Source organism: Lepidochelys olivacea (genome assembly GCF_965140295.1).
Source record: "Lepidochelys olivacea isolate rLepOli2 genome assembly, chromosome: 15".
NCBI classification, from domain to species: Eukaryota; Metazoa; Chordata; order Testudines; family Cheloniidae; genus Lepidochelys; species Lepidochelys olivacea.
The window spans coordinates 34,521,014-34,546,474 of record NC_140425.1 but is presented as its reverse complement, the minus strand read 5'-3'; the positions used below and the strand labels follow the sequence as shown (position 1 = coordinate 34,546,474).

Sequence of the window (25,461 nt, the reverse complement as noted above, 5' to 3'; positions counted from 1 at the left end):
GTTATTAAAACACTTAAAAATAAAATCAAGAAAATATATCACCTAAGCTAAGATACTAAAGCATCATAACTATCAAATGAATATCAAATCATCAAATGAGGCTCAGTATTGGGTTTGAATTAAATCTGTAAAATGAGTTACATCGTCAAATTCATAGTAAAAATAATCTTTATAAATACTAAAGAGGATTCTAAGAAGGTGGCTGTCCATTTGCTTATAAATCCCATCTAAAGAATGTTATCAAAGTCAGTCACATCTATAACTTGGAGCTGGATTACACATCTTAATTCTGAAACCCAAATGATTATCTAATATCTGAACCACAACATCAGAGCCTATTACAGTATAAAGCTTCCTTGTTAGAATGCTGTTCCTGTGTGGTGGCTAACCCTCAGCCCTACCTGCCAGCAGAGAGAGAGAGAAACACTTTAGCAGAGCACTCTGGACCAGCAGAAGTTTGACAGCTCTTGTCTATTAGAAATTACAGATGATGATTTCAAGTCTCTCAGGACTTTTAACCATAGGACACAGAAGACATTCAAACGAATAGTTTTTATGAGATAATAATTAGGACTGTTTAAACCTGGGGAAGTTTCTTTGTGGGCTTTGAGCGTTCACCTATACATCCATGCACACAGCCACACTTTCACATCTTAAAATTGAAGGATATAAAATTCTGGGACGTCTCACAACTAATAAAATCAAAAGAGAAGAATAAAAGAAAACTAAGGTACTACTTTTGAGGGGCTCAACAAGCATGTGGACAAGGGGGATCCAATGGATATAGTGTGTTTAGATTTTCAGAAAGCCTTTGACAAGGTCCCCCACCAGAGGCTCTTAAGCAAAATAACAGAGAGTTGGTGGGATAACTCACATGACTGGAGTACTGTCATGGATGGATATAAACTGTTCAGGAAGGACAGGCAGGGCAGAAAAGGTGGGGGAGTTGTACTGTATGTAAGGGAGCAGTATGACTGCTCAGAGCTCAAGTATGAAACTGCAGAAAAACCTGAGAGTCTCTGGATTAAGTTTAGAAGTGTGAGCAACAAGGGTGATGTTGTGGTGGGAGTCTGCTATAGACCACCAGACCAGGGGGACGAGGTGGACGAGGCTTTCTTCCGGCAACTTACGGAAGTTACTAGATCGCAGGCCCTGGTTCTCATGGGAGACTTCAATCACCCTGATATCTGCTGGGAGAGCAACACAGCGGTGCACAGACAATCCAGGAAGTTTTTGGAAAGCATAGGGGACAATTTCCTGGTGCAAGTGCTGGAGGAACCAACTAGGGGGGGAGCTTTTCTTGACCTGCTGCTCACAAACCAGGAAGAATTAGTAGGGGAAGCAAAAGTGGATGGGAACCTGGGAGGCAGTGACCATGAGATGGTCGAGTTCAGGATCCTGACACAGGGAAGAAAGGAGAGCAGCAGAATACGGACCCTGGACTTCAGAAAAGCAGACTTTGACTCCCTTAGGGTCAGCAGCACTTCCCTCAAGCCTGGGTCGAGCAGCACTTCCAAGCTGCCACCCTTATATGTCCCAGGTGCAGCACGTTCCTTTCCCCACTTTCTTATTACAATTGTTCTGGTCATAACCCACTTGATGAGCAAACCCCACAGGATTTTTGGACGCTGCAGGGATCTTTAGCTTAAGTACAAGAAGCGTTGCTGCAAAGCAAATGGGGAAGCCAAAAAACACCCACGAAGTCGGCGGGTCGGGGGGCAGAGCGAAGCAACCAGCCAGCCAGCTTAACCATGAAAGTTATTTATTGCCAGATAATAACCATACAAGGGGAGCCAAACAAACAAAACAGTTATAATATTAAATCTAACTTAAATCTGATTACAAAAGTCACGTTTAGAAAACTATAACTGATTGCACAAGTCAGGGTCCGAAGGCTATACCTAGAGAGAGAGAGAGAGAGTGAGTTAGGTTCTCACCACTCCATGAAGCTTGAATTGGTCGGGGATCCCAGGGGGTGGTGGTAGCTGAGGGTCTGGAGTGTTGGAGACAGGCAGAGCCCCCAGCACAATCAGTCAGGAGAAAATGAAGTCCCAATGGAACTGATGCAGATTTTGGATCCCGGCATCAGAGCACTTACTTGATGGGTAGGGGGTTTTGTAGGGAAAGAACAATGGTTAATGGGAGAACACTAGATTTGTTTATGGGTAAACTGTTGGCTCAAGGGAGGATACCAAAGTTGTTTTGTTCAGGCTAGACAATAGGAACTGATCATTCTTGGCTATGGGTGGTGTTCCTTCAAGGGAGCTCACAATGCAGTTACGCAGCTTCAGTATTTTGGATACCAAAAAAAGGATTTATTACTAGAATTGGTCTGATAACTACTGAGCTGGGGGTGTACAGGCTTGGGGTCATTAACATCTGGAGCAGAGATTCCCCTTCATGCAGTGCTTTCCTGGTCCCAAAGTTCAGTGCGGTTCTTGCCTTGGAATCTCTGTTCTCCACTCTGTATGCTAATGGAGATGCCTTCCTGTCCCATCTTTGATGCAAATGAGGCTAGGGGAGTTTCCTTAATCCTGTCACCCTTGTCTGCAGGGGTTTAGGTGTGTCTCCCACTGCCTTTTCCGTGCTTTTTGTAAGTCTTTCTTCTGATTGGCTTTGGTTCAAGCAGAGGCTGGGGGCGGGAGAGCCGGGGGGAGACCTTTTGTGAGTCAGACGGGCTGGATACTGCTCCCTGGTTCCCAAAAAACACAGAGCTGGTAGGTAACAGAATGGATTATGTTTGGGACTTCTGCTTACAAAATATTTGCATTGTGTTTTTGTAATAAACTAGTTCTAAGGAGGGTACTATTGAGGCAGAAGAGCCTCTTGTGGGGTCCTCGGGGTGTCGGAAAGGAGAAATTAACAGACACACCTGGTGTGCTGTGGCCTGCTGCAGGAGGGTGCTCCAGGCAAAACGGTCTTATCACCCCCTCAAGCATATCTAAAATCTAGATACATGAGACCACTTTTGAGGAAGCTGGCATGGTCTTATCCAGGTGAAAAGGTCTTGAGAATATATTGTGTCACCAGTTTGCAGAAAATTCAACATGAGACTATTGCTTTTCTCTCTGCTCTTGAATGCCTGTTCAGATCTTTTACGGTACAGTTTCTCTATGGGTCAAGTGGCACCATCTCCCAGTGTTTCTAATGGGGCCTGAAGTGATCATGGCTGTTCATTTACTTCCTTGTTTGTGTCTCAGCACCGTCAGTCACACGTACAACTCTGGGAATAGCATTTGTTCATTAGCTGCAGCTGTAGGGAGCCCCTAATGATCTTTCTACCCAGGGCGTGTATGCAGGACCCATATAAAGGTGATTGTTTTCTCCCAGGGCAATGGAGTTTTTAGAATGGAATAATTCAAATCCCAGCCACTTGGAACCTAGGCTTTAGACTCCCTGTGGAATGTGTCTGGAAAGTCCACTGACCCCACTACACTTGTTAGGTTTACAAGGAGCCTGGAAATAAGGACAAGATAAAAATATCTCACAAATGAGAACAGGAAAGAGAATTTAGGCTAAATCAATATATTTGAAAATGTAGAAAACATCTAAAAATATTTAAATAAATGGTATTCTATTATTGTTTAACAGTGCGATTAATTGCCATTCATTTTTTAATCGCTTGACAGCCCTATCCCAAACACTTCATTCAAATACACACTGGTCTAGATAAAACAAGTTTATTAACTACAGAAAGAGAGATTTAAAGTGATTACAAGTAATGAGGCATAAAAGTCAGAATTGGTTACAAAGAAATAAAAGATAAAATGTGAACTAATACCTAACTTAACAAGCAAAGTGTATTTAAAGCAGAAGATTTCTCTCACCACATGATCACAGCAATCTGGCTGGATCCTCTAGTTCCATGATGCTCTTTTTGTCTTTCAAATGTTTGTTGATAGTGTGAGTAGAGATGAGGGAGGAGAGGTGATCTGAAGCCTCTGTTCCTCATTTTAAAATCTTTTCCTCCTCTTTGAGAATCATCTCCAGTTGAGGGTCAGGCGACAGCCAGCCTGTTCCTTTGCCAAAATGTAAATTACTCGCTCACACCTTCTTCCTGCCAAAGAATGGCCACTTAACCAGGTGGTTGTCCATTTGATTATGTTGACACCTGGCTGAGGTGCTGGCTAACCTTTTGTCTGCAAGTAACAGGTTTGGGCTGCTTCCCTAGATTCACACTATGCCTTAATAACATCATATTGTAATATTATAACTTTACAAACAATGTTGCCACGCACATTTTACCATGACAGTAATGATCAGCAAATTATGAGTTTTCAAATGATCCCTTACAAGGCACACATTGTACAAAATCTTGTAATATTATAACTTTACAAACAATGTTGCCACGCACATTTTACCATGACAGTAATGATCAGCAAATTATGAGTTTTCAAATGATCCCTTACAAGGCACACATTGTACAAAATCTATCATGGTCTTATAAAAGTGGTGAATATAGGGATACAGTCTGTCACAGTGTTTAATTGCTGCATAGATATACCCTCTGTCTGATTCCTGTTTCCTAGCACTGTCCATTCTGAGATTTTCAGCACCTGTAACTGGCAGAATTCTCTCCAGTCACCTAGCCAAAGCAATAGGCTGAAGAATGTCCATTAGCTGTGATCCTGTTTGAATCTGTAATGCAGTAAATAACACCTGGCTGAGTGTGGCTAATGCACTGATGATAAATTGGCTATGTCTTCATTCTTTGAAATCACACTGACTTTTTTTAGCAGTTTCATAGTGGATAGATGTTCACAGACTGAACAATATGTTAATTACCAGAGGTGATAACTTGTTTCTTTCTCTGCCTTCTCTGGGGGTTGTGGAGCGATGTCACTGCTGAGAGTATGGGATATTTCTAGATTGTGATGTGTGTCACATTCCTGTAGGAGCAAGAAGGATAAAACAAAAAATTGATATGTCAATTCAGATCAAGGCACCTGTCAAAGTGGTATGTTAAATAGAATTCCTAAGCAAATCTCAGAGAAAAACATCTCATGGTTTGCACTGACTGAGCCCTAGCGGTGAGATAATAAATCTGCTGTGCATTTACCTAACCTTCGGGAAAATAACCTCCCCAAATGCCACTGCTCGGCATCAGCCCCATGCTGTGGCTCCCACAGGGAGCAGAAGTGCCTGCTCATTCACACAGCTGTTCCTGCAGGACAAGGTCTCATCTGCACTGACTGATTGAGAGGAGGAACTTGACTGGAAGAGTCGCGCACTAATTCCATTCCATGTGCTCTTTGTAATTAGGGAGGGGAACTTGATATCAACTGCTGAGGAAAAAGGAGAGATCCAGACTTACATGAAGTGAGCTGTAGCTCGCAAAAGTTTATGCTAAAATAAATTTGTTAGTCTCGAAGGTGCCACAAGTCCTCCTATTCTTTTAATCAGAAGAGAGATTCATAAATACATATTTGTCTTATGTAACACGTGTGATATAATTATAGTTCATTGCCTCTTGCAGTAGCAGCAATCAGTAAATGTTTGTTTTATTCTATTGTGTTTTATACGTGATTAGATGCTGAAGCTATAAAACATCATCTCCCTTTCAGATCTATGATCGTGTCATGGATTGTTGCTGTATTTTCATGGTATTTGACAGTTTTCTCAAGAGGACTGTGGTCCATGGATGAGTACTGCGCTTGTGTTTGCTTGACAGGAGTGTGCTGTTTTGATGTAAGTTAAGTGGGAGAAACATTGTCTGTGGTAGATTTGTTTGCATGAGGCTGACAGTGGTTTTCCCTTTCCTTAGTCCCATTACCTCTCATACATCACTATTTTCATTCTCTTCTCCCAGAGTAATTCCTACCTCTGTGCTCACTAAATCAGTGAATTTGGGATAGGTATAGCCAACCTGGGTTCTGGCCCAATCCTATAGCAGAGTAAGGAAAATGTATAAACTCCTCATATTTAGAGATTGCAAACAATGTGTGTGTGAGACAACAGAGCAACTTGGTTGTCTAAGTTCTAGGGCTGCCTTTATGCCACTGAAAGGTCTGAATGGTGTATGGAGAAGATTGCTTCCTTCACTCTTGCTCTGTTTATGTCTTCTGCTGGCTAGCACTAACGTTCACACTCACTGCCCTCCAATAGCACAGCCCCCAGACCCATTTTCAGGTGACTGTGTGCATCAGACACAGGTAGGCCCCACGGTGTCAGTACTGGATTAGCAGTATTAGCCCATGAAAGCAATATGGTGGGATAATCTCACTACAGGCCATTGTCCCAGTGATGGGGAGAGAATGGACAGCTAGACTGCATAAAATAGAAAGGGCTAATCCTGTCTCAAGTGGTCAAACTTCTAAAGCTGCAATCCTACCAGTTATTTTTAATCAGCTTGTGTCTAGATCCCCAGAGTTAGATTTAATAACCTTCAAAGAAGCTAGAGGAGGATCACTCAGCGTTGTACTTCCAGGGATACAGCCAAGGTGTCTGCCCATGGCCAGGCATAATCCAGACCATGTTTGTCAAGGATTCCATACGTCGTTCTGTCACTAGTTCTGCCTGCTGTATTCAAAGGGAGAGAGCTGTACCACCACGGGAGAGTTGCCATGGGAATTAGAAGGGTCCTTCCAGGTTGAGCTGGTTGGAGCCTGCTGGTCTCAGCTGGGAGTTGCTTTGCCTCTACCATGTTATTTTTTAGGGGTGACCATTGACCTCACTCCATTGCGGGGGGGCTGGCTGCTGTGATGACAAGGAATGCTGAGAACAACCATCGGCATGATCTCTGTCTGTGGAATGGATGGGGGGGAGATGCTTAGTGGGAGAGCAAAGAAGCTGCCTGAGTGCTGGCTGGAGGGTCCTGTTTTGGAGCATTTTGTGCTCTGTTCCCATGCTGCGCGGAAGGCTGCCTTACTCAGCAGTCTCGTGTCACTTTTCAGTCTCATTCACTCTCTGGGCTCTTTTCTTTTGCCAAGAAACCAACAGTTTTCCATGTTGATGCCTCAGAAAGTTAGTAATTGCTGCTGCCATGATACCTATACCCAGCCCTGCAGGCTGCATTCTGGGGTAGAGTTCCTCTCCACCTGGACCCCTGGAGAACTGCCAGCTCTCAGTGTAATGGATGCTGTGTAGCCAGAAAAACTTCCTGTAGCTAAAGTCCTCGAGACCACCAGCCACAGCTTTTCCCCTGTTTGAAGGCTGCCTCGAAGGGAACTCATCCAGTCAGTAAATTACCCAACAAAACCCCTTTCTCAGTACCTGATCCCAACACGGATTAGAACCCTTTCCAGCAGAGCAATGGGGTGTTGTGAAAACACTCAGAACTGAATTTATTTTTCAAGGGAAGTTATTCCCCCCATAACTCATAGTTTTTATTCTTTCCCTCTGGCCTGTTGACATGAGTCTGGAGTAATAGGAGGGAGACCCGTGGTCCTGACAGACACAAACTCACCCACTCCAGCCCAACAGGGGGAAGGGGCAAAGAGCTGCCTGTGGAGTTAACTCCTGACTTTCCATCTGGGAGTCCCTAAAAGTCTGGAGAATGTGGCAGGAGGTGTTTGAAAGCAGGAAGTGGGTCACCTGATGTGGAATGGTCCCGTTTTTGGGAAGGAGTGAGAGGCAGTTTGAAGACTGAGAAATTTAATGTGGCAAAATAGTGTGACCCTGCTCACACTCACATAGACTGTCCTGGAAAACACAATCTCCCTGGATGGTGCATGTGGGTTTGTTGCAGGTCCATACCGTGGCTTCCCAGGATTAGAAGGGCTTCCCTACATGGACAGTTGAGTTTGAGCTGGGTGAATATATAGTCAGTAATAGTGCATTAGATGACCTTTGCTTCTTTTCTGTCTGGAGACAGACAGTGCACCCTGCCCTCCTCGTGCACTAAACCAAGGGCATAAGGGGTGTAGCTGCCACCTCCCCTCAGTTCCTTCTTACCCCCTCTGATGAGAGCTGGATGCTGTCACCCATATATTTCCCCTGGTCAAGGACATCAGAAGCAAAGAAAATCTCTGCATCCCAACCTGAAAATATGTCCACCTCATTCAGTGGATGATTTATGGTTGAGTACTCGGAAGAGAGTATGCACCTGAGATATCCAAGGCATCCTGGTGAGCAACAGAAAGGATTCCACCAGAGCCACATGTGCAGCGAAATGGAAGAGGTTTTGGTGTGTGTTGAGTCTCACCAGGTATCACCAATTCATGCAGAAGTTAGGCACGTAACAGACTATCTACTGCATCTAAACTCCTCTGACCTTTCAGTTAGTACAGTAAGAGTCCACTTGGCTTCTATCTCTGCAGTACACTATCTAGAGGGGATGTTTTTTCTATCTTTTCACACCCGTTGGTGTCCAGATTTCTTGTTTACATCTACCCTCCTGTATCCAACTTGGTACCTTCCTGGGATTTGAATCCAGTGCTATCCTGGTTAATGGGTCCCCCCTTTGAACCTCTAGCAATAATACCTCTGCTGCTACTATCCACGAAAACACCATTCTTGGTTGCCATTACGTATGCTAGGAGAGTCTCAGAGCTTCAGGCTGCCTAGCTGGCCTTTCTTTTTGCAGTCTTTCATAAAGATAAAGTTTATCTTAGGCCGCAGCCTAATTTCATGCCTAAGGCAGTATCAGCTTTCCACCTTGACCAAAACAATTCATCTCCCAGTATTCCTCCTGAAACAGAATTTTTCCAAACCTAAAGAAAAGCTGCATACCTTTGCTGTTTGCAAGGCTTTGCCATTTTAGCTGGACTGTACAGTCTTTCAGTCCCCTCATAGACTCTTTGAAGCCTATGTTAAGAGAATCAAAGGTCAACCCTTTACAGCATGGTGCATTTCAGGCTGGATTTCTGACTGCATCAAGCTTTGCTACAATCTTGCTAAAGTCTCTCCTCCACCAAGGATGACTGCCCTCTTCACTAGGCTTAGTCCACATCATCGGCCTTCCTGAGCAACATCCTTATAGTACATATCTGAAAAGCAGCCCTGTGAACATACCTTCTCCAGTCACTCTATTACTCAAGCTTCCCGAGAAGACACAAGCTTAAGGGCAAGTCAATGTTTCAGTCTCTGCTCAGATCATCAGAACTCCGACCACCTGTAAAGAAACGGCTGGTGAGTCACGTACAGTGGAAAGTACACGTGCACCACACATCTCGAAGAACAACAGTTTCTGTACAGGAAAGTAACCGTTTTTCCCCCTACAATGTTCGTCTGGCAGCTTGCTCCCTACAATGTTTGTCGCAGGCGAAGGCAAATGGCACAAACCCAGCCAGAGTAAATCCACTTAGAAACACTTACAGAACGTTTGAGCAGTGTTTGCCTATCCTCATAAAAGCACTAAGCAAATTGGCTGTCACCTGAGTAGTTAGGGCTCTTGTCAATTTGCCTCCTTGCCAGGAGATGCTGTGAGATGATGATTCTTCTTATCAGATGCAGAGCTTGCCAAGCCAGTTTGCGACAGCCTCATTGGTGAAGAGCGGAGTCCTCAGACCACCATCGGATCTGATCAGAGGGCAGCCGTCAGTGATGTGTGACAAATCCATATTTGGCCACAGCCGCAGTGGGATCCTCTCCTTGGGCCCAGGTGTGAAGGCAGGCTGCACCTTGACCCTGGCCTGTTCAAAAGTGGTTCAGAAGGGCCCGTGAGCAGCCTGGCAAATCAAAGCCAGGTACATGCCCCATCAGGTCAGGTATAAGAGCCTGTTTTCTGATACCAGCTGCAGATTGTTCTTCACATGATCACATGTACGTCGCAGAGAAATCTGGGCAGGGCACATCAGCCCATGACAGGGGTCTCATTGACAGGTGCACTCTTGGATGGTCCAAGGGGTCTGCATATAGTGCTAGGCTCGTGTTTGCCTGATCTTCTCAACCATTCTGGCTCTAGCATCTTCACCACACATACGTGGAGGAGAGATGTTTAACGTGGGGAGTCATGGTACTGGTGTGGGATTGAAAAACACATGTCCCTGGGATCTTCCATATTATCCACAGTGGCAGCGGTGGATTTCCCACAGACAGACTTCTGCGTGAACACATCTGGGTGCAGTGTACTGCTTTGCCTCTGGCAACTGGTACACAGTGCTCAAGGTCACAAGGTGGAATTGTCTTGATTCTGCTTATGGATTTGACTTTGCATAAAAGAGAGTGGTATTTTCTCACCTCAGAGTATGTGGCTTCTGCTGCACAGATCCAGGTGCTGTACAGAGAAGGGCAATACAGATGAGACGACCCAGGTTCATTTGGACCCAGAAACTCTAGGTTTTTACCCTTAACAAACACATTTTTTCTGGTAACTTCTTCCTTTGATCTCTGAAACATTTACTCAAAGAACCACCAGCTCCTACTGGGACTTGGTTCTGTGTTCCCTATCAAATCCATGGGTTTCTCTGCTGCATCCTCCACCCCGGAGTGGGAATCCTCTTTGTGTGACTTCACAGTCATCCCCACAGCAGCTAGTTGGGATGTCACAGGATAATGACAAGAACTCTGACCTAATGGGTTATAGGTGGTGGCTATGGAACCAAGCAATCTGGGTTCTGTTTACATGGTGATGGGGTTGGTATAAGAATCTGAACAGAACAGACACCAATTAGGGAATCTCCCAAGCAGCAATGATCCTGAAACGTCCCTGGGAATGAAAAGCAAGCAAAGGAAGAAGCAAGGAACAGCTTCTCAATAAAGCGTCATGCCCCTCAAAGATTCCCACAAAGCAGCAGCAGCTCTGGCGGCTGGTGGGTGATAAAGAGATCAGGATAAGTGTTAATGTGTCAATGAATGCAGAACAGCTTTTAGGAAATCCTCTCTTAGCCCCACACTGTATTACCAAGTCAATGTAATAATCTGATCCTTTGGCAAGGCATTCTCTTATCTGTCTAATCTATTTGGAGTGGCGGTGTAGCCTGTTGGTCCCAGATATTAGAGACAAGCTTGTCTCTCACCAACTGAAGTTGGTCCAATAAAAGATATTACCTCACCCGCTTTGTCTCTCTAGTCTGTCTGGGGTGATTAACTGCTCTGTGCAGGATGTGACATTTTCAGTAGTTTGTCAAACTTTAATAGACAGCAGCAGCCACTCCTGGGAGCCGGAGAAATGTGGACTTACTCTTGCCTGTTGCTTGCATTCAAAGTGAGGATATGAATGTGAGGAGAGCAAACTGAGCACTGCATTCCCAGGCCTTGCCCCTTGGAGCACACTCTCACCTCTCACAAGGGGCAATCACAAGGCGACAAAGTTCTTCATTATTTACTGAGGCATGTTCTCAGTGGTGACAGGTGACAGAACAAGGAGCAGTGGTCTCAAGTTGCAGTGGTGGAGGTCTAGGTTGGATATTAGGAAACATTATTTCACTAGGAGGGTGGTGAAGTACTGGAATGGGTTACCTAGGGAGGTGGTAGAATCTCCATCCTTAGAGGTTTTTAAGGCCCAGCTTGACAAAGCCCTGGCTGGGATGATTTAGTTGGGGTTGGACTAGATGACCTCCTGAGGTCTCTTCCAACCCTGATATTCTATGATTCTATGTGTAACCCCCACTTATAGAAATGCTGAACCCACTAGGTCTGGGAATGACCATTCTGAGCTGTGGTGAGGACTGTTCTCCCCTGCTGTGTAAAGTGGGCATGGGCGGCTGGTGACATGGCTGTTGGGGGAGGCTAGCCTCCTCCCCTTCACTGTCTGCCCCCCATCTTCCCCACCCTGGCCCCAGCCCCAGTGCTCTGGGCGGCGCGGCCGCAGCGCCCCCAGCCCCGGTGCTCCGGGTGGTGCGGACCGAGCGCCAGGCGAGGAGCTCAATCCCAGCTCCAGCCACCCCAAGTCCCTGCAGGAGGCAGGGCGGTTAGCCCCAGCCAACCTGGGCCAGGGAAGAATGGAGGGAACTGCAGGAGGGGGCCTGGCCTGGGGGCACAGTGTGGGTGGGGCCATGCTAGGCTGTTTGGAGAGGCACAGCCTCCCCTAGTCTACGATACACGCTACCCATGCAAGTGGGGTGAAATTGGAGCTGGCTTTCTTCATTTGCTCAGCAAATGCAAAGAAGTGGCTGCAAAATTCCAAAAGGGTCTGTGTCAGAGGGGTAGCCGTGTTAGTCTGTATCCTCAAAAACAACGTGGAGTCCGGTGGCACCTTAAAGACTAACAGATTTATTTGGGCATAAGTTTTCGTGGGTAAAAAACCCACTTATTCAGATGCATGGAGTGAAAATTACAGATGCAGGCATAAATATACTGACACATGAAGAGAAGGGAGTTACCTCACAAGTGGAGAACCAGTGATGACAGGGTCAATTCAGCCAGGGTGGATGTGGTCCACTCCCAATAATTGATGAGGAGGTGTCAATACCAAGAGAGGTAATATTGCTTTTGTAGTGAGCCAGCCACTCCTAGTGCCCAAGGGTCTGTGGTTTTTCTTTTAGTTAACAGGAAATTTGGGTGTGTCTTTTGTTGCTTATTTGTATTGCAGTAGCATCTAGAGGCCTCAGCCCAGTGCACTAAACATATTATGAAGAGATGATCCTCTCCTAGAGAGAACATTTGCTACTCAGCAGTCATTGTCTTTGGGTGTCCAAGGAATAAAACATTACATGAAAGAGATCTCAAAGCAGGAGCCGGAGGCGGTGAACTGGGTGTGCACTTTTTGTTCTATGACATTTTCATGGGGTTGGATTGTCTACTGATTTGTTTTCAGTTTTCTTTTGCCCATCCCTGCAGTAACAGATCTTTGTTTCTCAAAGCCAGTGACCAAGAATTGAAACCAGTCACTTTTGATTTAATCTGCCAAGGGGACTGCTGTTGAGCAAAACAAAGTTCTTCCTCCCTTCCACACTCCCAGTCCTTGCTAGCTTAAAGGATGAAAGAAAACTCCTCTAGGAAACTCAGCAGAAAACTACCCACAAAGCCAGAGGCAGGTAATAGGATCTGAGCCCTCCATGGACTGAAGGTTTTCAAAAGGAAAGCGCCATCTCTTTTAAAAGCTGTTGGGTGAGCCCAACCTTGTGAAGTGTGGATTCACAGTCTGCTAGCTGTTTTCAAGATGGTTTTAATTAATGTTTTCATTGTTACTGAGTAGCAGCTTGAATGGGGATCAGATTGCTGAGAGTCACTCATCATTCTGCCTACAGCTCCAGGACATTCCAGAAGTGCGCCATCAGAAATGGAGCTGATGCAAGGACAGAACAGACTGAGAGGCTCCCTACAGGTGCACACTGCAAGGGAAGGGCCTCAGGTATGTCTACACTGCAATTAAAAACCTGCAGCTGGCCCATGCCAGCTGACTTGGGCTCAGGGCATGGGGCTGTTTCATTACAGTGTAGACTTTCGGGCTCTGGCTGCAGCCTGAGCTCTGGGACCCTCCCACCTCGCAGGAACCTACAGCCTGGGTTCCAGCCTGAGCCCAGAAGTCTGCAATTAAACAGCAGCCCCATGAGCTGGAGTCAGTTGGCACAGACCAGCCATGGGTGTCTAACTGCAGTGTAAACATATCTCAATGAGCAGCTCAGTGAGCTGAGCGGTAGGAGAAAATTAATCAAAATATGCTCTGTTGGGGAATCCTAACAGCTGTGACTCCATTAATCCTGTATTGAGACTGACTGCAGCCAGGATGTTCCCTTGTATCACAAGTGTGAAAAATTCCTCTTAAATTCAGGGTGCTTTATCAGCCCCCAGAGCTACTGAGAAGTGATGAGTAGATTCCAAGATGATGAAGACTACAAGCGGTGCCTCAGAGAACCTTGGCTGGTTGCATGCTTGATCCTTCTGGAGAATGATCTGATTCATAGGACAGTAATAGACACAGTGATGATGAAATGGCCATTTGCAAGAATCCATCCAGGCAGGTCAGTTTAGCAAAGTACACAAGGGCTCCATCTACAGCAGCACTGAACCCCTCCCCTGAGAGGAGCCTCTCTGTGAATAAGGTAAGACAAAGTTATGTGAGAAAGGGGCAGATCTGTTCTCCAGATTTCACACCAAAGCAGCAACGCATTTCCAGCTGGCCTTGGAGTACAGAGTTCTGCAGGTGTTTGTAACTTTGGGAATGGTTAAGCCAAATGAGAGCTTGTGAGAGAGAATTGACTAAGGCCATGTCTACACTACCAATTTTTGTCGACAAAAGTGATGTTGACACCCAAAAGTCGACATAATAAAAATCAGAATCTCTTATGTTTTCACTTGCTCCCTCTGTTGGCATATTGCGTCCACAGTGGGGGCATGATCGACAGTATGAGTAATGCACTGTGGGTTCCCATCCCCCAGTCCAGCTCGACACCTTGTGTCGCTAGGTGTTGTGGGAAGGCGGAGTGGATCCCTGTGCATCTTAGGACTGGGCTAAATGTTCCGTGATGCATTGCTTTCTGAACTCCGTGGGGTTCTGGCTTTTTTTTGCAGCATTTTTGCAACGGCCCTTCTTTAATATATACCCTGGCATCTTTATGAGAAGGGATGAATCCTGCACTGCTCTCTTGTGCTCTGTTAACTGTCATGAAGACATCGCAGATGGCAGTGCAGTTAATCATGAAGTTCCTAACTGAAGAAGAGTCGCAGGCACCCGACATTGTGCATGATATGGGTAGGAGCAATTTTAGATTGCTTTTGGCATTCACAGAGCAGCTGCATAGAGTAAGCCATTGCTTTTGGGCTCGGGAAACAAGCACTGAATGATGGGATTGTATTGTCATGCAGGTGTGGGATGAAGAGCAGTGGCTACAGAACTTTCAGATGCGGAAAGCCACTGTCCTGGAACTATGTTGGATCTCACCCCAGACTCACGACACAAGGATACCAGAATGAGAGCTGCCCTCTCAGTAGAGAAGTGTGTGGCAATTACTGTGTGGAAGCTGGCAACTCCAGACTGCTATCAGTTGGTTGCGAATCAATTTGGAGTGGGGAAAGTCGACCACTAGGGCTGCGTTAATGCAAGTGTGCAGGGCAATAAATTGCATCCTACTACGAAGGACCGTGACTCTGGGAAATGTGCGTGAAATAGTGGACAACTTTGCAGAAATGGGTTTCCCTAACTGTGATGGGGTGGTAGATGGCATGCACATTCCAATTTTGGCACCAGACCACCTTGCAACAGAGTACATCAATAGGAAGGGGTATTTCTCTATGGTGTTGCAGGCGCTTGTGGATCACCGTGGGCATTTCACTGATATCAATGTGGAGTGGTCTGGGAAGGTGCATGATGCATGCATTTTCAGGAACACGGGCCTTTGCAGAAAGCTGCAAACGGGGACTTCCTTTCCAAACCAGAAGAATACAGTGGGGGATGTTGAAATGCCCATAGTGATCCTGGGAGACCCAGCATACCCCTTACATTGCTGGCTCATGAAACCTTACATGGGACACTTGGACAGCAGTAAGGAGCAGTTCAACAACAGGCCGAATAGGTTCCAGATGACAGTTGAATGCGCCTTTGGCAGATTAAAGGCACACTAGCGATGCCTTTATGACAAGTTAGACCTTAATGAGGATAATATTCCCATGGTCATAGCCATGTTCTGTACGTTGCATAAACTCTGTGAAGCCAAGGGTGAAAGGTTTGCTCAGGGGTGGAGTGCTGAGGCAGACCGCTTGATTTTGAGCAGCCAGATACCAGGGCTGTCAGAGGAGCCCAGAGAGGAGCTATTTGAATCAGAAAGGCTTTGAGGCCGCACTTTGACAATGACCATCAGTAACATGTATCTGTGTCTGAGTTGCTTCAGTGTTACGTGACATGTATCATAGAATCATAGAATATCAGGGTTGGAAGGGACCCCAGAAGGTCATCTAGTCCAACCCCCTGCTCAAAGCAGGACCAATTCCCAGTTAAATCATCCCAGCCAGGGCTTTGTCAAGCCTGACCTTAAAAACCTCTAAGGAAGGAGATTCTACCACCTCCCTAGGTAACGCGTTCCAGTGTTTCACCACCCTCTTAGTGAAAAAGTTTTTCCTAATATCCAATCTAAACCTCCCCCACTGCAACTTGAGACCATTACTCCTCGTTCTGTCATCTGCTACCATTGAGAACAGTCTAGAGCCATCCTCTTTGGAACCCCCTTTCAGGTAGTTGAAAGCAGCTATCAAATCCCCCCTCATTCTTCTCTTCTGCAGGCTAAACAATCCCAGCTCCCTCAGCCTCTCCTCATAAGTCATGTGTTCCAGTCCCCTAATCATTTTTGTTGCCCTTCGCTGGACTCTCTCCAATTTATCCACAAAACGCTGGAGATGCCGGGGATTGAACCCGGGGCCTCATACATGCAAAGCATGCATTCTACCACTGAGCTACATCCCCTGTAGTTTTCCTAGGAGGCAGTGGTGACATTTGGGGCCTTATATTCCAGTGATAAAGTGATTAAAATGCCTGTGCATGTGTTGGCAGTAGCTGCAATCTCACCTCATAGAAAAAAAATAAAGATGATTTACCATTATAAAACTTTGCTTTTATTACACAAGAAACAGCACACACAAGCACACAGATGCCTGCTGGGAAAGAAGGAACCAGTGAAGGGCAGAACTTTCACAGCTGTCTGTAGGTCCAGCTATCATTGTGAAAGTTGTCCGAGGACATGGAGTGAAAGGAAAAGAGAAGTCTCGGAAAGTGGACAGGAATGTGTGGACAGAGTTGCGGGGGCAGGCATGGAAAAGAGTTCTGAATGTGCTGCAGGGGAAGGTTGGCGTGGATCTGCTTAGTCTGCAGCACTATTAAGGACTTCGGCATCTGCGTTTGCTCCTCCATTACTTTAATCATCTGCTCAGTTGCGTCCTTAACAAATGCATGATTCTCTTTTCTGTCCTGCCATTCGGCTTCCCAGCACTCCTTGCATTCCCTTTTTTCTGCATTGGAGCACTGTAGTACCTCCCGGAACATGTTGTCTTTGCTGCATCTTGGACGCTTTCTTATCTGGCAGAGACGGTCGGTCGGGGTGCATTTCTGAAGGCTACATCTGGTGAAGCACAGGGGACAATGCACAGAAGCGGGATTCTTAAATTCATGCACAGCATTGAAACATTTCAGTTAAATATAATTTTTGCAACATTTCAATCATTTTATCACTGGCCCTAGCCAGGCACACATCTCTGTGAACAGCCAAAGCATCATGAGTATTTGCAGGAGGGGGCCCTCGCTCCACTCCACTCAGGGAAAGGAGCACACACACTTTGCAAGGGTCGTGGTGCAGCATTCTATGGAAAAAATTAAAATTCTGCCACACTTTTCCACAGGCAGGGGTCATTCTATCAGACATCTCACTGCTAAAGGTAAGCAGGGAAATGAGGGTATATCTACTACATGCTTGTGGTTTCTGCCCTGCTCCCTGTGCTGCTCACCTATGTGCCGCTTTGGTCCCTACACAAGTGATTGCCGAACGGTGCGGGAAAGTTTCCTACAATGGGGGAAGGAACAAAGCTGCTCTGCCATGGAACCTTCAGCAGAGGATGGCCGAGTACCTCCGGGAACCTTTCCTGGAGACCTCTCTGGAGGATTCCCGTGAGGTCTCGGCATGTATCAACACCCTGTTCCGCTGTACCGATTAGCTACACAGGGAAACGTCCACCTCACAGAAACACAGCCAGCCTCCCACATTTCTATACCCTGAACCCACCTCCGCACTACACAGGCCACAGCCACTTACAAGGTGTCTCATCTCCTGCTTTTTGCTCCCCGGAGAGCAACTGCTGAGACTGGCTAGACACCTCTAGAGTGGAGAACAGTTCCTGGCTGCCTGCCCCACAAGGCGACTGCGCCGGGAGCTGCACATTCTCGTCTAACTCCACCTCTTCATCAATAACTTCATCCTCTGGGTTAGGTCCTCTTTCCGCTGTCTCCATTCCCTCTAAAGTATCCACGGGGCGCTTGGCAGTGGAGGTGGGGTCGCCACCAAAGATAGCATACAGCTCCTTGTAGAACCGGCAGGTCTTAGGTGCAGGACCGGAGTGACGGTTTGCCGCCCTCACCTTATAGTACGCCTGCCTCAGCTTCTTTATCTTTGCTCTGCACTGCAGCGTGTCCTGATCACAGCCCTTTTCGCACAAGCCTCGAGAAATGTGCCCATCGGTATCAAAATTCCTACGGCTCAAGCACAGCTGGGATTGCACAGCCTACTCTCTCCATATACTGAGCAGATCCAGCAGCTCTGCAGTGGTCCAAATGGGAGAGCCTTTGGTGCTATAACCCGCCATGGTCACCTGGGAAGTTGCAAGGAGACCTTTCCACGCCGAGCCAGCAGGAAATGGCATTTCAAAAATTCCTTGGGCTTCTAAGGTGGAGGGGCGGATGGTCGCTTATCTGGCTGCAGGGAGGTGGAGTTCAAACTGCTGGCCAGAGCGGTCAGGATGGCCATTGTGGGGCACCTCCTGGAGGCCAGTTAAAGCAATGAAATCAAGTGTGGTGTCTACACTGGCACTTTGTTGAGAAAAATGATGAGGAAAAAGACATAAGTCTCTTGTTGAGGTGGATGTATTTAGTCGCCAAAACCGGGAGTTTTTCCTGACAAAAGTTGTATTGTAGTATGTACGCATTCACTGTTTAGTCAACAAAAGGCAGTTTTTGGTAACAAAACATGGTAGTGTAGACAGGGCCTAAGTCTAAAAGGCAGAACGCTCCTGACTATCAATTGCAGCACCACTCACATCACTGAAATTTCAGGCTGGCTCCTGCACAGGGGGTTGGCTCTTCTATGAGGTTCACATGGTTACTAGCTTAATTTTGTGTAGTTCTTATTGTTCCCTTAGACACTTCGAACAGCTGATATTCAAGGGGGTTGTGATTAGGAACAGGGGCAAGAAACTAACCATTAATTTTAGGAGTAGATTTTAGATCAGAAATATTCATTAGGAAATACACTGTTAGCCTTTTCTAGCTGATTTAAACTCCTTGTCATAGTTGTTGGTCTCAGTTGGCTAGTTGTCTAGGTCTCAACTCATCCGTCAGCTGAATTCTCTTCACCTTTCTGAAGAATTGAAAGACCCTTCCAAGTCAGAGCTGGGATCCTTGGTTTAGCAGTTCTGGGAAACGTGGGTAGCAGCTGCCAGGAAGGTGTGTGCTCCGTGAGTTCTGGTGAGTTCAGTTCGTGACTCTGTTAGGGCACTAATATTTTGTTAAATCTCTCACTGAAGGGGAACCTCCCTTACTGAAAGAATGAGAACACAGTTGTGGGTACAATATTCATGGGCAAAGAGGTGGTAGCAAGTGTCATTGTATACCAAAGGAGAAATACAGTCCGTAGTGCTGCGGCATTGTGTAATTAGATTTGTATAAACTAAGTTTCAATTAATTGCATTTCACTTTCCATCATTCAGTTCTTTCTAAAGGAAAACCAGCTTGAATGAAATGATGCAGATTCATACACAGTGTGTGGGGGCTAGGAGGGGAGTGAAAGGGGGAAATTAAGTGGAGTGGTGGGAACTCAAACCCAGGGAAGGGCACTGAGAAATTCACTGGAGACCCAATGCAGTGGGCTGGGGGAGGATTTGGTATTGTCAGGAATTGGGAATTGTAATGGAATGGTAAGAACCCTTTGGGATTGCTTTAAAAAGTCCCCAGCTGTGCTCCAATAATACATGACTTAGCCAGCAAACATGCAGCGTTACCAAGTTTTATTTAGCTCTCAGAATATCTACAAAATCGAGCACTTCTCTCCAGTTTGTACTTGAGGTCAGGGTTGCACCAAGAGTATAGGGGCTGAAAGGCAACCTAGCATAGCAATCTGCAGAACCAGCAATGCAAAAGCAGGGGAGCCAGCACTTGCTGGGCCAGCAGACTGGCATGAGAATGGGCGATTTGTTGGCCCATGTACGAAATGTATGTTTCAGGGAATGGAAAGCTCCTAGGGATGTGAAAGATTCCACTTTTAATGTTTGTGCTTGGGTCTGAGACAGCCTGGCCTGTGCGACCTCTGATCTGCCCTCCCTGGGCCTGGCTCTGTCCCCAGTATGAATCCTCTTTCAATTTCACCATTTCTAAAACCACCACCCTCAAGAGTATTTTAAAACAAGATGGCCTCTTAACCAGCAAGCCACCCATCAGGCCCTTCATAAATAGATGGGAAATACATGAAAGCAGTGACCTACAATAGTTAGAAATCTGGTCTCTCTGCCTGTGGCCCTCCCTCTCCCTAAAAAGTTAGATGATGGAGGGAGAGGAGAAGCCCTGATCCCAGACCACTCAGAAGCAAACCCTCAGCCTTCTCCAAAAACCTGCTCAAATCAGATGTCTTTTGCAGCACGCCCTGAAAGTCACTAAATTTGGGCTCTTTTGGATGAAGGTGTTTGAGTCTAAGGGTGATGCCTGGATTTTGCATTAGGATCTATTTTCCCTGCTTCTTGATTGGATGATTCTGGTGCTGGTTCTCTTCATAGAATCATAGAATATCAGGGTTGGAAGGGACCTCAGGAGGTCATCTAGTTCAACCCCCTGCTCAAAGCAGGACCGATCCCCAACTAAATCATCCCAGCCAGGGCTTTGTCAAGCCTGACCTTAAAAACTTCTAGGGAAGGAGATTCTACCGCCTCCCTAGGTAACACATTCCAGTGTTTCACCACCCTCCGAGTGAAAAAGTTTTTCCTAATATCCAACCTAAATCTCCCCCACTGCAACTTGAGACCAAAACTCCTTGTTCTGTCATCTGCTACCACTGAGAACAGTCTAGAGCCATCCTCTTTGGAACCCCCTTTCAGGTAGTTGAAAGCAACTATCAAATCCCCCCTCATTCTTCTCTTCTGCAGGCTAAACATCCCCAGTTCCCTCAGCCTCTCCTCATAAGTCATGTGTTCCAGTCCCCTAATCATTTTTGTTGCCCTCCACTGGACTCTTTCCAATTTTTCCACATCCTTCTTATAGTGTGGGGCCCAAAACTGGACACAGTACTCCAGATGGGGCCTCACCAATGTCGAATAGAGGGGAACGATCACGTCCCTCGATCTGCTTGCAATGCCCCTACTTATACATCCCAAAATGCCATTGGCCTTCTTGGCAACAAGGGCACACTGTTGACTCATATCCAGCTTTTCATCCACTGTCACCCCTAGGTCCTTTTCCGCAGAACTGCTGCTTAGCCATTTGGTCCCTAGTCTGTAGCAGTGCATGGGATTCTTCCGTTCTAAGTGCAGGACTCTGCGCTTGTCCTTGTTGAACCTCATCAGATTTCTTTTGGCCCAATCCTCCAATTTGTCTAGGTCCCTCTGTATCCTATCCCTGCCCTCCAGCGTATCTACCACTCCTCCCAGTTTAATGTCATCTGCAAACTTGCTGAGAGTGCAATCCACACCATCCTCCAGATCATTTATGAAGATATTGAACAAAACCAGCCCCAGGACCGACCCCTGGGGCACTCCACTTGATACCGGCTGCCAACTAGACATGGAGCCATTGATCACTACCCATTGAGCCTGACAATCTAGCCAGCTTTCTATCCACCTTATAGTCCATTCATCCAGCCCATACTTCTTTAACTTGCTGGCAAGAATACTGTGGGAGACCGTGTCAAAAGCTTTGCTAAAGTCGAGGAACAACATGTCTTTCCCTTCATCCAAAGAGCCAGTTATCTCGTCATAGAAGGCAATTAGATTAGTCAGGCATGACTTGCCCTTGGTGAATCCATGCTGATTGTTCCTGATCACTTTCCTCTCCTCTAAGTGCTTCAGAATTGATTCCTTGAGGACCTTCTCCATGATTTTTCCAGGGACTGAGGTGAGGCTGACTGGCCTGTAGTTCCCAGGAGATAATGGCCAATGGCTCTGCAATCACAGCCGCCAATTCCTTTAGCATTCTTGGATGCAACGCATCCGGCCCCATGGACTTGTGCTTGTCAAGCTTTTCTAAATAGTCCCGAACCACTTCTTTCTCCACAGAGGGCTGGTCACCTCCTCCCCATGCTGTGCTGCCCAGTGCAGTAGTGTGGAAGCTGACCTTGTTCGTGAAGACAGAGGCAAAAAAAGCATTGAGTACATTAGCTTTTTCCACATCCTCTGTCACTAGGTTGCCTCCCTCATTCAGTAAGGGGCCCACACTTTCCTTGACTTTCTTCTTGTTGCTAACATACCTGAAGAAACCCTTCTTGTTACTCTTAAAATCTCTTGCTAGCTGCAACTCCAGGTGTGATTTGGCCTTCCTGATTTCACTCCTGCAAGCCCGAGCAATATCTTTGTATTCATCCCTGGTCATTTGTCCAATCTTCCACTTCTTGTAAGCTTCTTTTTTGTATTTAAGATCAGCAAGGATTTCACTGTTAAGCCAAAAGAAAAGGAGTACTTGTGGCACCCTAGAGACTAACCAATTTATTTGAGCATGAGCTTTCGTGAGCTACAGCTCACTTCATCGGATGCATACCGTGGAAACTGCAGTAGACATTATATACACACAGAGACCATGAAACAATACCCCCTCCCACCCCACTGTCCTGCTGGTAATAGCTTATCTAAAGTGATCATCAAGTTGGGCCATTTCCAGCACAAATCCAGGTTTTCTCACCGTCCACCCCCCCCCCACACACACACAAACTCACTCTCCTGCTGGTAATAGCCCATCCAAAGTGACCACTCTCCCTACAATGTGCATGATAATCAAGGTGGGTCCTTTCCAGCACAAATCCAGGTTCTTTCACTCCCTCACCCCCCTCCGAAAAACCACACACACAAACTCACTCTCCTGCTGGTAATAGCTTATCAAAAGTGACCACTCTCCCTACAATGTGCATGATAATCAAGGTGGGCCATTTCCAGCACAAATCCAGGTTTTCTCACCCCCCCACCCCCATACACACACAAACTCTCCTGCTGGTAATAGCTTATCTAAAGTGATCATTAAGTTGGGCCATTTCCAGCACAAATCCAGGTTTTCTCACCCTCCGCCCCCCCCCCCCACACACACACACAAACTCACTCTCCTGCTGGTAATAGCCCGTCCAAAGTGACCACTCTCTTCGCAATGTGTATGATAATCAAGGTGGGCCATTTCCTGCACAAATCCAGGTTCTCTCACCCCCCTCCAAAAACCACACACACAAACTCACTCTCCTGCTGGTAATAGCTTATCCAAAGTGACCACTCTCCCTACAATGTGCATGGTAATCAAGGTGGGTCATTTCCAGCACAGATCCAGGCTTTCTCCCCCCCCCCCGCCGCCCCCCCCCCAACACACACACAAACTCACTCTCCTGCTGGCTTTAGATAAGCTTTAGATAAGCTATTACCAGCAGGACAGTGGGGTGGGAGGGGGTATTGTTTCATGGTCTCTGTGTGTATATAATGTCTACTGCAGTTTCCACGGTATGCATCCGATGAAGTGAGCTGTAGCTCACGAAAGCTCATGCTCAAATAAATTGGTTAGTCTCTAAGGTGCCACAAGTACTCCTTTTCTTTTTGCAAAGACAGACTAACACGGCTGTTACTCTGAAAACTGTTAAGCCAAGCTGGTCTCCTTCCTTCGCAGTGACCCCCGAAGGAGCAGCATGCCCTACCCGAGGAGGCCAGCCCCCCTCTGCCTGTGTGGTGCTGCCTTTATCTGCACAGTGAATGAAGCTTATTGGTCTCCATGAACCACAAGCACCCACTTGGTTTTGAGCAAACGTTCCTGAACTGCTGCTGAACAAGCTACATTATCCTGGTCATGGTGCTGGTGAGCTGGGCAGCTGCTCCTTTCCCTCACCCACCGCTGCCTGACACCCCCCTCCCCCACTCCCACATCACTAACTTTTGGCTATGAAGCTTCCCAGTCTTCTGCTGATACAGTGACTGAGGCTGGTTTTTACAACTCCAGGCAAAACTAAACCCCCAGCTCCAAAATAACTGAGATGGAGACGACTGATTAGAGAGTGTCTCCTTCTAGGGCAGTATTATCTTGAGCCGCAAATGAACAGCTGACAGCCAGAGTTTTCTGTGCAGCCTAGTGTCAGGAAAAGACAAACTGAATTACCCTGCTCTGCAGTCTAGACACTGGGTGCTGAGCTTTGCCTGGACTCGCACCTAGCACTCACACTTGTCCTTAGCAGCTGATGCCATGGAAGAGGAAAGATGACTAGTGCTTTAAAGCAGAGGTTCTCAAACTTTGATTTAAAATTTTTTGCAGACCCCCAAGCCAACTTCTAATTTTCCCCGGGGGTGCTCAATCCCCACTCAGCCCCAGGCCCTGCCCTACCCCGACTCTACCCCCTCTCCTAAAGCCCTACCCCCACCCCATGTCTTCCCGCCCCCGCTCCATCACGGCCTCTCCTCTTCCCCACCTCTTTCAGTCCGCTCCCCAAAGTGCACTCTGTCCCCACTGGGAGGGAGGGGGAAGAGTTGATCAGCGGGGCTGGCAGCCCTGCACATGACTCGCGGACCCCCTTGGGTTCGTGGACCCCAGTTTGAGAACCGCTGCTTTAAAGCATAGTCATTCCTTTGTAGAATTAAACAAAGAGAGGGCTAGAAATGTATTGTCAACACACCTTGTAGCATCCCTCTGATGAGGATAGAGTCCTTTACTCATGCAAGGCTGTGGAATTTAATCCATTTATCAACTGGGAATTGGAGTTGTCTCTCCCTGCTGTGTTTGTACATTGTTCTAGTGTGTCATCAATTCCTGGGAGTGGGCTGCTCTGTTTTAATCAGCAATCATTACCACAGACTAGCTCAGCTGTTCCACAACGCTGGGTGGTTCTGTGTTTGCTTTTAATGTTGATGTTTCCTGAACTGTTTCTGTGCTGTTGTAACCCAGGAAAATAGACGTGGGTTCAGTTCCCTGCTCTGTCACAGACTTCCGGAGTGACCTTGGCCGAGTCACTAAGTCTCTCTGTGCCTCAGTTCCCCACCAGTAACACAGGGTCATGGCTCACAGGCATGCTATCAGGATAAAGGCATTGTACCCAGAGGTGATGGGGCCATGTAAGTACCTGTATCGAGAGACAGGTTTCAGAGGGGTAGCCGTGTTAGTCTGTATCAGCAAAAAGAAAGAGGAGTGCTTGTGGCACCTTAGAGACTAGCACATTCAGTCTGCTTGCACAGAAACATCCCAGGGCCTTTTCATCACAGTTGACACAAGTGTCCTCAGCCAGAATTTCCCCTCCCCTTGCCATTGTGCTATATGTTATGAACCTGCTTGGCTGCCACCCTCCACCCCAGAGGGAGCTGCAATTCAGTGCTGCTGTATGGATACAGGGGTAAGTCCTTCCCCTTCCCTTTTTCCATGGTAGTGGAGGTGCTGTGCCCGAATGAAAAGCCTGCAAAGTTGGGTCCCAAAGAGCTCTCCATATGCTTCCACACAGGGAGAGGAGCGGGGCTCGGGCCAGTGCATTCAGAGCAGCTGGAGATACTGGAGCTTCAGAAGGCTGCAGTAGCAGTGGAATGACTCACCCTGGGAGTAGGGGAGAGGCACTGAACCTGGCATGACCTGTGTGGGATTTGTCCCATAACAGATGAAGATGCTATAGAAATACAAAACATGCTTATCTCCCATCTAGTACACAGATGTTACATGCGGGCAGGTTTGGCTAGGCAGGTCACTTGTCACTGAACAGATGCAAACTCTCCAAACATGCATCATTTTTCTGCTCTGTTGGTGCT

General features: G+C 46.8%; 1 protein-coding gene across 3 annotated transcripts in view; it reads left to right on the top strand.

The window, feature by feature from the left end:
- The window catches only part of TTC28 (tetratricopeptide repeat domain 28), a 504,428-nt gene that overhangs the window by 352,796 nt on the left and 126,171 nt on the right, over positions 1-25,461 (top strand). The window lies entirely within an intron of this gene.